Source organism: Peromyscus eremicus, chromosome 7 (assembly GCF_949786415.1).
Source record: "Peromyscus eremicus chromosome 7, PerEre_H2_v1, whole genome shotgun sequence".
In the NCBI taxonomy this organism is placed as follows: Eukaryota; Metazoa; Chordata; class Mammalia; order Rodentia; family Cricetidae; genus Peromyscus; species Peromyscus eremicus.
This window is the reverse complement of record NC_081422.1, coordinates 16,188,038-16,194,288: the sequence shown is the minus strand read 5'-3', so window position 1 is coordinate 16,194,288 and position 6,251 is coordinate 16,188,038.

Here is a 6,251-nt window from a genome sequence, read left to right as displayed (position 1 = left end):
ATTTCTATATTTGTGTATTTTTATGACTTCAATTATAAATTTCTAAATTCCATTATAGGTTTTCCTTTTTAAAATATTCCTATTTGTATGATTGAAAACTATTGTTTATACCTAGTGTCTCGTATATGTCCCATGTTGACATTGTGAACTAATGAACACAAACTCTCATCTACTCACTACTTGTTATTTTATTTGTTGTGCCATGCACACCCTCTGCACTGTCTGCTTCCCTCCCTTTTGTCTTTTTTTCGAGTCAGTCTTACTTTGTGACCTAGACTAGTATGAAAATCATGTAGCTTAGACTGGTCTTGACTTCATGGCATTCTTGGCTCAGTCTCCTGAGTGCTGAGATTACAGGTACAAGCCACCATACCTGGCTCTGTCCACTGTCTTAAGTATATACTTTACTAGCACTGAAATCACTGTGTTTTTACGTAGTGTTCAAGTAGGTTGGATCTGACCAATACAACCCCTTTGTTTGAGTTCCCAGTCTCTGGTAGCCATTATCTCATTCTCTGATTAGAGTTCAGCTTTTCTTTAGACTCTATTTGTTAAGTCATGTAGCATCTTTATTAACTACCTAGGTTTTTTATTTTTTTGTGATAGGATCTTACTTTGTAGCTCAAACTGACCCCAAACTTACCTTTCTGCCTCAGACTTTAGTGCTGAAGTTTCAGGCATGTGCCATCATGCCTAGCTCTCTATATGGCTTCTGTTAGTTTATATGATGTCCTCAAGGTAGAGCTGTGTTATGGTCAGTTATTTCATTTTAAGACATTTAATTATCCTTTGGTATGTTTATGGATACTTATTCTATACCTTGGCTATTGGGAGTATTGCTGCATGAATGTGAGTGTGGCTGTCTCTTTAAATTAATGATCTTATGCCCTCAGACACAATCCCCAAAATGGGTTTGTTATAGTAACGATAAATGTACTTTTTTTTTTTTTTTTTTTTTTGGTTTTTGGTTTTTGGTTTTTGGTTTTTGGTTTTTGGTTTTTGGTTTTTGGTTTTTGGTTTTTGGTTTTTGGTTTTTGGTTTTTCGAGACAGGGTTTCTCTGTGTAGCTTTGCGCCTTTCCTGGATCTCACTCTGTAGACCAGGCTGGCCTCGAACTCACAGAGATCCGCCTGGCTCTGCCTCCCGAGGGCTGAGATTAAAGGCGTGCACCACCACCGCCCGGCGATAAATGTGCTTTTAATTCAGTATGTCTGTACTATTCTGTAATGACTATCAATTGATTATCTTTTACTTTTTCTATGTGCCATTTTAAAATATGAGATGGTATTTGATTCTTTATAAGTCATTTGTCTTTGCTAAAATATTAATTTCAGTTATTAATTTCAAGATCAATGTATTTTGCTGTGAAGTTACCTGAGTTACTATATTTTAGACACAGACCCCACTGTAGTATATGTGGTTTGCAGACATTTTTCCATCTGTGTACATGCCTTTTCAGATTTGTTTTCTGCTCTGCTTTGCAAAATCTTCAGTTTGATGTTGCCCTAATTCTTCATGTCTGCTCCAAAATTCTATGCTGGTGTGTCAGGAAGCATTCTTTTTAGAGTTTTATTGTGTCACAGTTTTAGATTTTATTTTCAGGGTTTTGTTTGTTGGAGGTGGTCTTCCTATGTAATCTAAAATAGCATGGAACTTACTGTGTAGACCAGGCTAGACTTAAACTTGCAGCAGTATTTCTTCCCTAGGCCTCCTGAGTGCTGTGATTTTTGGGTATGAACCAGCCTACCCAACTTAACTGTATTTCTTTTACTATTATTTAATTTTACTTCCTTTTTTCCTTGACCTCTGAGTTTTTATCACTACACACACACACACACACACACACACACACACACCATAGTTAGTGGTGCACTTATTTTGCTTGCCTATCCATTTTTTTCAGTTTCTTTTATTTCTTTCGAAATCCTTTTTAATGTTATGATAATTTTGTTGAAAATTTGGTTATCAACATTTGTGTTTTGGTGCTTGGAATTGAACTTGTGACCTCATGAATGCTAGGCATGTGCTCTACCCTCAAGCTATAGTTCTAAACTCATTGTTGAAATTATTTTGACTGTATAAGAGTTTTGGTTTTGTTTTGACTTTTTTTTGGTTTTATGTTGAGACGGTTTCTCTGTGTAGCCCTGGCTGTCCTGGAACTCACTCTGTATTCCAGACTGTCCTCAAACTCAGAGATCTGCCTGCTTCTGTCTCCTAAGTACTGGGATTAAAGGCGAGCACCACCACCACCGGGCTTATATAAGGTTTTTGTTGTTGTTTTGATTTTGAGATAGTCTCTCTCTGTAGCTCTGGTTGGCCTGCTAAGTAGACCAGGTTAGCCTCAAACTCATGAAGAGCCACCTGTCTCTCTGCCTTTCAGAGTGCTGGGATTAAAGTTATGTGCCACTATGCCTAGCAATGACTATAAGTTTTATCTAAACTATTTTGTTATGTTGTTTGTATCAATATTGTACTGTTTGATTACTGCCTATGTATTTTTTTTTTTTTAAATTATTCCTTGAGACAAGGTCTCATGGAACTTAGGCTTTGAAATTAACTAAATGGTCAAGAATGACCTTGGACTTTTGATCTTCTTGCCTCTACCTCCCCAGTGGTAGGATTACAGGTATGCACCACCACATACATTGTTTTTGTTTTGTTTTGTTTTTGGTTCAGTGCTTGGGTATCAAACTTGGGACTTCACACATGCGAAGTAAACTCTCTACTAACTGAGCTTCATCTCCAACCCTGTAATACGTTGTTAAACCTAAAATTTTTGTTTTTATTTAAGTCTTTGGCCTAATTAGAAAGGTTTTGGTTCTTTATGACTTGGGAATTTTTTCATAAGCCTGTGAGAAATGCTGTTGGAATTGTTAATGTGATGGCAATAAATCTACAAAGCACTTTGGGTAGGAAGGACATTCTAACAGTGGCGATTCTCTCAGTGTGCATGGGATACCTTGCCAGTGTTTATATTCTTGTTCATAGTGGTTTAGATTTTCCATTTAATTTTATTCTCTATCGTTTTATGCAGTTTTATAGGGTGTATAATACTTTTGCTTTTTAAATTTGTAGTGTGTAGACACTTTGTGTTGATTTGAAAATTATTGAACTTTTATGAGTTTCTTAAAATTTCGTTCACAGAGTAATTTTCTGTATTGACACCCTATCACCTGAAACAAGTTTCTTTCCTTGGGTGACTTTTTTCTTTTCTTATCCTAATTGATTCAGCTAGGCTTTCCCCAGTATTTGCTGAATAAAAGATAGAAAGGTAGTTATGCCTGTCCTTGACAAGTTTGAGCTTTGTAACACTGAGTGATAACTGTATTTGTTTTTCATATGCTTCCATTATAATTAAGTACATTTCTATCTAATTTATTGACTGTTGTCACCATCAGTTGATATTCTGTGTTGTTACATGATTCTTTACATTTTCTGCAATAGTTTTTTTCTCACTTTGTTATTCAGTGTATCACATTTATTTATTTGCATAAATCATCTTTGCAACTCATTCTTGATCACAGTTTGTGTGGTCCTTTTAAAAGTTACTTTGTAAAAATGACCAGGAGATTGAAATTGTCTTAAATAATAATTTTTCATTATTTGTTTTTGTGACAGGGTCTTGCTGTGTAGTTTAGGCTTGGCCTTGAATTCACTGTGTAGTGCAAACTGACCTCAAACTAATGATCCTCCTGCATTAACCTCTCAAGTGTTATGGCTTCAGTAATGGCCCACTGTGCTTGGCTGATAATGTATAGAAAGACTTCTCTGTGCTTCCAATAAGTGACTCATTTTATTTGTTAGAGCATAAATAGACCGAAAAAGGTCTATCTCTTTATTGTAAGGGTGATATGGTTGTAAAGATATGATCCCTGAAATAGGACACCCAAGTGTGGAAAGCAAATATTAGTATATATGTAGAGAGAAATAGTGTTATGATGAGAATGTAAGACTGTTTTAGTTCTCTCTTCAATGCTGAAGTCATATTAACATTGGGTCTTAAAATCACTAAGGAAACTGTACTTGAAGTAGACTTGAGACCAAGTGGATCTAATAAATCTATACATAACATTCAATCTAAGAGTCAGGGAATGCTTTGTGTTTAATTTCACAGTGTACATTATGAGAAATTTCACATTAGACTTACAAACTTTACTTTTAAAATAATTCTTAGGCAGGTTGAGTTTATTTAGTTCTTGAGAGAGGGTCTCATTATATAGTCCAGACACCTCTAGCTTACAATTCTGCCTTAAAGATACATTAAGTATTAATATAATACTGCATTATATTAATAGTGGCACTAATTTTGTTTACTGAATCTAGATCCAAACTATTGAATATATTCCTCACCTGACATAGTTTTTTTTAAAAATTGCATTTATGTATTTGGGGTATGGGTGGACAACATCATGTGTGTGGAGATCAGAGGACAACTCAGGAACTGGCTTTCTCCTCACCTTGTGGGTCCTGGGAATTGAACTTGGAGGTAAGCATTTTTACCTGCTGAGCCAACTTGCTGGCCCACTGAGTTATGTTTTATATTTGATATGAAAACACCTAATGTCTTAGCAAACTAGAAAACACAGAGTTCCATAGGCCCTCAGAACAGATGCTTATATATATCTTAGAGAATGGTGATTGATGTGGTAGGGACTTCTCTCTTGGAGTGTAACCAGGAAAGTCCATCTTAGGCTTTACAGAGTCATTGTTTGTCAGGAACTAAAACAGCCCACTTTACCAACACCTAATGTCTTAGCCAGTTTTCAGTGACAGTAAATTATTGTTCCTTGTTGTCACAGTGCTGAATATGCTGTCTTGGTGCTACTCAGAAAGTCTGCATTCTTAAATGGTTGTCTTCTTATTTCTCTTAAACCTTAACCACTGGCAGCCACTGTTGTAGTTTACTTCTGTGACTTCAGTTTATTCTTTAGATTCCAAGTGTGAGATAATGTAGAGGGTTATCCTGGAACTCACTTTGTAGACCAGGCTGGCCTCTAAATTGGAGATCCACCTGCCTCTGCCTCTCAAGTGCTAAGATTAAAGGTATGCACCATAACTGCTTATGTTTTGTTTGTTTATATGTATATATACTGCCTATGTATATGTATATGCACCAGGTACATGCCTGTTGCCCAAAAAGGTCAGAAGAAGGCATCAGGTCCTCTGTGACTGGAGTTATAGATGGTTATGAGCCTCCATGTGGCTGTTGGGAATTGAACCCAGGTCCTCTAGAAGAGTAGCCAATATAGTATAATTGAAGCCAGATTAGTATAATTTTCAATTTTGTTTGAAACTAGTATGCTTTGAAAGTGAAATATCCCCTTCAATTCTGTGTTCGTACATACGGTCTCTCCCAGCTGGTGCCACTGTTCTAGAAGGCTGTGGGTAGGGATGGGTATTTGAAGGTTGTACCTGCCAACCATTTTGGTCCACCTCTCTTTTTGATCTGTCAAGATGTGAAGTCTCCACCACAAACTCCTGCTGCTACATAACCATTCCAGCTACCATGCTTTTCCTGTCACAATAGATTTTGCCCTCTGAATCCATGACTTCAAACCTTTCCTCCCTTAAATATTGCCTCTGTTAGGAATTTTGACACATGATACAGAACCCTCATAACTTAACATGTATGTATGTGTTCTCACTTGTATGTGCAGTCAGATGAAGGTGTTAGATCTTCTGAAAGCTGGAGTTACAGGATGTTGTGAGCTGATTAATTTGGGTGCTGATAATTAAACCTGTGTCCTTTGTAAGAATAGTAAGTGCTCAGAACTGCTGAACTACACTCCAGCCTCTCAAGCATCCGTTTACACACTTGTTGGCCACTTGACGTGTTTTAGGAAAAGTGTTTAGGTTCCTTTCATGTTTGTTTTGTGTGTGTGTGTGTGTGTGTGTGTGTGTGTGTGTGTATGTGTGTGTGTATGTGTGTGCGTGTGCGCGCGCGCATATGTATTTGAAATAGGGTCTCATGTATTTCAGACTGTCCTCAAACTTGACATGTGGTAAAAGATGACCTTGAACTTTCAATCCTATCTCTGCCCCCAGTGTGCTGTGGTTCCTAAGGAGTGTGTGGTGTTGACGATTGAACCTGAAACTTCATGCATGCTAGTCAAGAACACTATTTTCAGAGCTACATTAACATTCAGATGTGTATAAAGTACATTTTGCTCATATTCACACATACCTTTACCTTGTGTTGTCTTCTTTCTGTTGGGTTCCTTCCCCTAAAGCCTCATTTTCTCTATTTTCATG